Below are 9,113 nucleotides of genomic sequence, written 5' to 3' on the forward strand. Positions count from 1 at the left end.
TGAGAAAACAGAAAGAGAAATTAAGGAAACAATACCATTCACCATTGCAACAAAAAGAACATAATACTTAGGAGTATATCTACCTAAAGAAACAAAAGACCTATACATAGAAAACTATAAAACACTGATGAAAGAAATCAAAGAGGACACAAACAGACAGACAAACATACCGTGTTCATGGACTGGAAGAATCAATACTGTCAAAATGGCTATACTACCCAAAGCAATCTACAGATTCAACGCAATCCCTATCAAGCTACCAACAGTATTCTTCACAGAACTAGAACAAATAATTTCACAATTTGTATGGAAATACAAAAAACCTAGAATAGTCAAAGTAATCTTGAGAAAGAAGAATGGAACTGGAGGAATCAACCTGCCTGACTTCAGACTATACTACAAAGCCACAGTCATCAAGACAGTATGGTACTGGCACAAAGTCAGAAGTAGAGATCAATGGAACAGAATAGAAAGCCCAGAGATAAATCCACACACCTATGGACACCTTATCTTCGACAAAGGAGGCAAGGATATACAATGGAAAAAAGACAACCTCTTTAACAAGTGGTGCTGGGAAAACTGGTTAACCACTTGTAAAAGAATGAAACTAGAACACTTTCTAACACCATACACAAAAATAAACTCAAAATGGATTAAAGATCTAAATTTAAGACCAGAAACTATAAAACTCCTAGAGGAGAACATAGACAAAGCACTCTCCGACATAAATCACAGCAGGATCCTCTATGACCCACCTCTCAGAGTAATGGACATAAAAGCAAAAATAAACAAATGGGACCTAATGAAACTTAAAAGCTTTTGCACAACAAAGGAAACTATAAGCAAGGTGAAAAGACAGCCCGCAGAATGGGAGAAAATAATAACAAATGAAGCAACAGACAAAGGATTAATCTCAAAAATATACAAGCAACTCCTGAAGCTCAATTCCAGAAAAATAAATGACCCAATCAAAAAATGGGCCAAAGAACTAAACAGACATTTCTCCAAAGAAGACATACAGATGGCTAACAAACACATGAAAAGATGCTCAACATCACTCATTATCAGAGAAATGCAAATCAAAACCACAATGAGATACCATTACACGCCAGTCAGGATGGCTGCTATCCAAAAGTCTACAAGCAACAAATGTTGGAGAGGGTGTGGAGAAAAGGGAACCCTCTTACACTGCTGGTGGGAATGCAAACTAGTACAGCCGTTATGGAGAACAGTGTGGAGATTTCTTAAAAAACTGGAAATAGAACTGCCATATGAGCCAGCAATACCACTCCTGGGCATACACACTGAGGAAACCAGATCTGAAAGAGACACGTGCACCCCAATGTTCATCGCAGCACTGTTTATAATAGCCAGGACATGGAAGCAATCTAGATGCCCATCAGCAGATGAATGGATAAGGAAGCTGTGGTACATATACACCATGGAATATTACTCAGCCATTAAAAAGAATTCATTTGAATCAGTTCTAATTCAATGGATGAATGAATGAAGATGGAGATGATGGAGAAGATGGATGAATGGAGATGGATGAAACTGGAGCCCATTATACAGAGTGAAGTAAGCCAGAAAGATAAAGATCATTACAGCATACTAACACATATATATGGAATTTAGAAAGATGGTAACGATAACCCTATAGGCAAAACAGAAAAAGAGACACAGAAGTACAGAACAGACTTTTCGACTCTGTGGGAGAAGGTGAGGGTGGGATGTTTCGAGAGAATACCATGTATATTATCTATAGTGAAACAGATCACCAGCCCAGGCTGGATGCATGAGACAAGTGCTCGGGCCTGGTGCACTGGGAAGACCCAGAAGAATTGGGTGGAGAGGGAGGTGGGAGGGGGGATCAGGATGGGGAATACATGTAACTCCATGGCTGATTCATGACAATGTATGACAAAACCCACTACAATATTGTAAAGTAATTAGCCTCCAACTAATAAAAATAAATGAAAAAAAAAAAAGTATATGTATATATATGTACAACTGAATCACTCTGGTATATAACAGCAATTAACAACAATGAAAACCAAGTATACTTCAATAAAAATAGATAAGGAAAATAATCTTTAAAATAAAACACATGCCACCTACATATTTGTGAACCAAATAAAAAAGATAATTTGATGAGTTTAATTTAAAATATTTATTAAAAAATAAAAAAATAAAATATTTATTAAAAATTATCTATACTTATTATACTTACTAGTGTGTCCTTCCCTTCTCTGACTTTTTCCTTTCTTTACATGTTGTTGGATTTTTGAATCTTGATTCTCATGCATATGCTTTTTATCTCGTACTTTATCATGAGCTATATAGAGAGATACATTTAGTCCACTAAGTGAATAAAACAGATATTATTGGGAAATCTCTAATTTCAAATTTATAATAATTGTGCAGTAACATTTTCTCTTATTTTAATAAAGTTTTAAATAAATTGCCACAGTGCTAGATCTACATGAAAATTGTCAGATCAATTCTGATAGATGTAAGTTGAAGCTGTCTGTTTCATAAACATTGCTAGGAATCAAATATTTGTATATTAGTCTCCAGTTTTCTTGTGTTATTTACACTTTAGGTAAATACATATTTATAGACCAAACAATGAAAATGTGTATGTACAACTTTTCCATTACAATATTATGTGTAATTGCAAAATAATTAAAATCAGCAAATATATAAACATAGAAGATTGGTTGATCTTTGGTTGATTGGTTATATCAAACTAAAGTATATATTATAAACTATGGTAAAGTATAAATTACAGTACTTGGTAGTATAAGCAAGTGTACCTGTTGCTGCAAAGGAAATGCAAAAAAACCTCTACAAAACAATTTGGAGGGATTTCAAGGAGGTAGTATTAAGTGAAAAGAAAAAACTGAAATGTAGTATCTTGCATGCTACCTTTTGTGAAAGAAAGGGACATAAGAAAGAAATATAAAAACAGGGAAAAAAGAGTTACTTTTTAAATCAAAGATGGAGAAGATAAACCAAAAAACAATTTAGTTGGATACCTACAAAAGGAGGGTGAGGACTAAGGAATGCAGGGAAGGTATAAGAAAGGAATGACACTTTACATATATCATTCTGCCCGTTTATTACTTTTGGAAAAAGGTTGATGTTTTACATATTCAAAACAAAACTAAATTAAAAAATAAAAAGGAAGACTAACATTGAAAGCAAACTTGAAGCTACTGAAGGAAAAAATAAGCACAAATCCAAGTAACTCATCAACTACTGAACAACCATCAGCTGCTGAACCACCATTGACAGGAGGATGTTGGAGTACACCAAGAAAAAGATACTCCATGTCCCAGGACAGAAGAGATGCTGCAACAAGGCAGTAGGAGGGAGACAATCACATTAAAATCAAATCTCATACCAGCCAGAGATGCTTGGAGGCACAAACAAAATATTATGTGCACCAGGACCCAGGGAAAGGACCAGTGACCCCTACAAGAGCCTAAGCCAGACCTGCCTGAGAGTGTTTGAGGGGCTCCTGTAGAGGCATGAGTCAGCAGTGGACTAACACGGGAACAAGAGCACTGGCAGCAGCAGTCCTGGGGGGTGTGGCATGTGGGCATTAAGTCCTCTTAGAGGAGATCACCATGGGTCCTACTAAAGAGCCTACAGTCCTGACACAGAGACTGCAGACTCTAGGACTGGGCCACCTCAGGCCAAACTACAGGGAGGGAGCACAGCCCCACCCATCAGCATAAAATTGGGTAGGAGATTTACTGAGTACGGCCCAGCCCACCAGAGTAAGGCCCAGGTTTCCCCACAGCCAGTCCCTCAAGAAGCTTCCACAAGCCTCTTATCCTCTTCCATCAGATGGCAGACAGAATGAAAACCACAATCACAGAAAATGAATCAAAATGATCAGATGGATCACAGCCTTGGGAAACTCAATAAAACTATGAGCTATGCTGTGCAGCGCCAGCCAAGACAGATGGATGATGGTGGAGAGCTCTGATGAAATGTGCTGCACTGGAGAAGGAAATGGCAAAAGACTTCAGCATTCTTGCTTTGAGAACCCCATGAACAGTATGAAAAAGGCAAGAAGATATGACACTGAAAGAGCCCTCCAGGTCGGTAGGTGTCGAATATGCTCTGGGGAGGAGTGAAGAAATAGCTCCAGAAAGACTGAAGAGGCTGTCAAAGTGGAAATGAGGCCCAGTTTTGGATGTGTCTGGTGGTGAAAGTAAAGTCCGATGCCATAAAAAGCAATATTGCATAGGAATCTGTAATATTCGGTCCATGAATCAAGGTAAATTGGCTGTGGTTAAACAGGAGATGGCAAGAGTAAACACTAACATTTTAGAAATCAGTGAACTAAAATGGACAGAATTGGGCAAATTTAATTCAGATGACCATTATATCTACTACTGTGGGCAAGAATCCCTTAGAGGAAATGGAGAAGCCCTCATAGTCAACAAGAGAGTCCGAAATGCAGTACTTGGGTACAATCTCAAAAACTACAAAATGATCTCAGTTTGCTTCCAAAGCAAACTATTCAACATCACAATAATTCAAGTCTATGCCACAACAACCGATGCCAAAGAAGCTGAAGTTAAACGGTTCTGTGAAGACCTACAAGACCTTCTAGAACTAACACCAAAACAAGGTGCCCTTTTCATCACAGGTGATTGAAATGAAAACATAGGAAGTCAAGAGATAGCTAGAGTAAAGAGCAAATTTGACCTTGGAGTACAAAATGAAGTAGGGCAAGGATAATAGAGTTTTGCCAAGGGAATGCACTGGTCATAGCTAACACAAAAGATGAGTCTATAAATGGACATTACCAGATGATCAACACTGAAATCAGAATGATTCTATTCTTTGCAGTTGAAGAAACAGAAGCTCTATACAGTCAGCAAAACAAGACCCGGAGCTGAATGTGGCTCAGGTCATGAGCTCCTTATTGCAAAATTCAGACACAAATTGAGAAAAGTAGGGAAAAACCACTAGGTCATTCAGGTAACACCTAAATCAAATCCCTTATGATTATATAGTGGAAGTAACCAATAGATTCAAAGAATTAGATCTGATAGAAAGAATGCCTAAAGAACTATGGATAGAGGTTTGTAACACTGTATAGGAGGTGGTGAACAAAACCATCCCAAAGAAAAAGAAACTTAAGAAGACAAAATACTTGTCTGAGGAGGCCTTACAAAGAGCTGAGAAAAGAAGAGAAGTGAAAGGGAAAGATATACCCATCTGAATACAGAGTTCCAAAGAATAGCAAGGAAAGATAAGAAAGCCTTCCTCCTAAGTGATCAATGCAAAGAAATAGAGGAAAATAGTAGAATGGGAAAGACTAGAGAGCTCTTCAAGAAAATTAGAGATACCATGGGAACAGTTCATGCAAAGATGGGCAGGTTAAAGGACAGAAAAATGGTAACGACCTAACAGAAGCAGAGGAGATTAAGAAGAGGTGGCAAGAATACACAGAATACAAAAAAAAAAAAAGTCTTAATGACCAGGAGAGAGTGAGACATCTTGGAGTGTGAATTCAAGTGGGTCTTAGGAAGCAATTCTACGAACAACAACAACAAAAAAAATGGAATTCCAGCTGGGCTATTGAAAATCCTAAAAGATGATGTTGTTAAAGTGCTGCACTCAATATGTCAGCAAATTTGGAAAACTCAGCAGTGGCCACAGAACTGGAAAAGGTCAGTTTTCATTCCAATCCAGAAGAAGGGCAAAGCCAAAGAATGTTCAAACTACTGCACGTTTGTGCTCATTTCACATGCTTGCAAGGTAATGCTCAAAATCCTTCAAGATGGGCTTCAACAGTACATGAAACGAGAACTTCCAGATATACAAACTGGTTTTAGAAAAAGTAGAAGAACCAGACAACAAACTGCCCACATCCATTGGATCATAAAAAAAGCAAGTGAATTTCAGAAAAACATTTACTTCTGCTTCACTGACTACACTAAGGCCTTTGACTGTGTGGATCACAAGAAACTGTGGAAAATTTTTAAAGTGATAGAAATACCAGACAACTGACCTGCCTCCTGAGAAACCTGTATGCAGGTCAAGAGGCAACAGTTAGAACTGGACATGGAACAATGGACTGGTTCCCAATTGGGAAAGGAGTATTTCAAGTCTATATGTTGTCACCCTGTTTATTTAACTTACATGAAGAGTACATCATGAGAAACGCTTGGCTGGATGAAGCTCAAACTAGAATCAAGATTGCTGGGAGACATCAAATAAACTCACACATGCATATGACACCACCCTAATGGCAGAAAGTGAAAAGGAACTAAAGAGCCTCTTGATAAAGGTCAAAGAGGAGAGTGAAAAAGCTGGCTTAAAACTCAACATTCAAAAAACTAAGATCATGGCATCTTGGTCCCATCACTTCATGGTAAATAGATGGGGGAAAAATGAATCAGTGACAGACTTTATTTTCTTGGGCTCTAAAATCACTGTGGACAGTGACTGCAGCCATGAAATTAAAAGATGCTTGCTCCTTGGAAGAAAATCTATGACAAACCTAGACAGTGTATTAAAAAGAAGAGAAATTACTTTGTTGACAAAGGTTTCTCTAGTCAAAGTTATGGTTTTTCCAGTAGTCATGTACAGATTTGATAGTTGGACCGTAAAGAAGGCTGAGCACCGAAGAATTGATGCTTTCTAACTGTGGTGCTGGAGAAGACTCTTGAGAGCCCCTTGGACTGCAAAGGAGATCAAACCAGTCAATACTAAAGGAAATCAACCCTGAATATTCATTGGAAGGACTGAGCTAAAGCACTGATGCTAAAGCTCCAATACTTGGTCCACCTGATGTGAAGGGCTGACTCATTGGAAAAGACACAGATGCTGGGAAAGATTGAGGGCAGGAGGAGAAAGGGCGATAGAGGATGAGATGGTCAGATGTCATCATCGACTCAATGAACATGAGTTTGAGCAAACTCAGGGAAATAGTGATGGACAGGGAAGCCTGACATGCTGCAGTCCATGGGGTTGCAAGGAGTTGAACATGATTGAGCGACTGAACAACAACTCCATCTTAGGTGAAAGTGGGCACAAAAACATTCACAAAAATTTCAGTAGGCTTTTTTCTTCTATTTGTATCAGTTAATTGATTGTGAAACAGTTTTACAAGTATTCTAAGATGGCTTAATATATAAATGTGTTGATGTTTCTGAAAGTCAGGATCTACACTGTGGAAGGACATACACATAAAAAATGAAGGAAGGCAAGAACAAGCCCTAAGTGTATTACCTGGAATTGAAGGGGTCTGTAAGAACTCAGTTTCCAAATATGTCTATGTATGGGTATATGCATATATATATATATATATATATATTTACTTTTATATGTATGTAGTTTAGCTACATATGAATGCACACACATGTGTGTGTACACACATTGATCCTTCAATTCTATGTTAAAACACTATATATGACCTTTTATACCATAAGAAATTACAGAACTGTCAGTCCTTATTTGGGAAAGCTTCCAACCCCACACTAACAATGTACAGCTCCAGGTACTAGAAACAGTTACAGTCAGGCTGACCCTTAACCTACACTTCCAGCTGACCATGATCTTAAACTTTTCTGCCCAGAAACCTCCATACAGATGCTTCCTTTAGACACTGTACTATTCAGATGCCCCTACCTAGACCATCTTATTAGGTATACCTGGAAAACACTGTTCTCAGTCTGACTCAGTGTAAAGAACTTATCCACTCCAAACTCTGCCTCCTTGTCCTTTCCCTGGGCCCAGGGTCCTTAAAACAGTGGGAGCCTTTTGTTGGAGGCAGTGAGATGTTGCCTCCACTCTCTCCTGTCTATAATGACACACCTTACCCTTGCCCAGTGCTGTTCTGTGGGGAAAATGGAAGACTAGTGGAGCTTCAGCCGTTTTCTGTTTAGATTATTGTTTATACTATCAGAGTAAATTAAAAAAGGCTTAATTTTACTTTGTACAGTTTGTTATCTTAATTGGCCAACTTGACAGCTCTTTCTCTGAGAAACTGGCACAGTGAGCAAAGTGACCAATGAAACATAATGCTTTTTTGAAAAAGTGAAATCTCTTTAGATCTCATAAAGCCCTTTTAGAAGGTGTTAGAGACAATTTGGGTCACTCTTGGACTATGTAAGTGGACTACTGCAAGGTTGTCCAATGGAACACTCAGCTAGTAATGCCAATGAGTCTCAGAAAGTGCTGGTGGAGGCCACAGAGCACCCTTAGAAGGTTCTAATAAATTGTTAAGACTTTTAGTTTTAGGGAAATATTGGTCCTTCACTTTAGCCTCCAAACTCGCATCAGTTTCCCCAATGAATCAAATTAGAGAGTGAACAGAGGGACTCTAAGAGAGCTAGGGAAATAATTCTTGAGCTCATGGTTATGGTTCGCCAGAGATGGACATAAAAGTCATCAGAGACCCAAAAGCTGAGTTATATACTCTATGACTATTGTTAGTTCTAAGTCCTGACAGAGACTGATGACTTTAATGAAAAAGGATGTAAAGGACTTTCCAATCACTGCCCAGCGACTTGAAGAGATCTTCAGAGACTTAGGTCTTACCAGACTCAGATTTCTAGGTTCACTTTTGTGAATCTTATTGGTTATCAAGCTCAATCAAATTTCCTCATAAGTTTGTGTCAATTAGTTGTCACATAGTCAGATCTTAACTGGTAAATTTTCAGGCATCCAAACATTGGCGACTGCCAGAAAGTGATATAATAATGTTCCCTCTACTGGATGTTATGGGCAATGACCTTACATAAAATCTGTTGCCCTGATTCCCATACAATGGGGTATCAAAGGAATAAATTAATACTCTCCACACCAAGGTACTCTTGTTATACTATGGGCCATGAGGACCTAACATGTAGCCCCACTACAGTCCACTTTGTGGTGGCCGCTATGAATAAAACAAGTGCTATTTTCTATGCTTTTATCAATGAATCTTGAGATGGATCTGAAACTAGCATATACACTTATCCCGATTCTCAGCTGTCAAAAATAAACAAAATAGGGCTATACCAAAGTACCTATTTCCCCGGTGAAGATATGAGAGCCTATTCCAGGACAAAGTTCAAAAGGCAGTTGGAGGAGAATCACAT

The sequence above is a fragment of the Cervus elaphus genome, chromosome 23 (genome assembly GCF_910594005.1).
Source record: "Cervus elaphus chromosome 23, mCerEla1.1, whole genome shotgun sequence".
Taxonomy (NCBI): domain Eukaryota; kingdom Metazoa; phylum Chordata; class Mammalia; order Artiodactyla; family Cervidae; genus Cervus; species Cervus elaphus.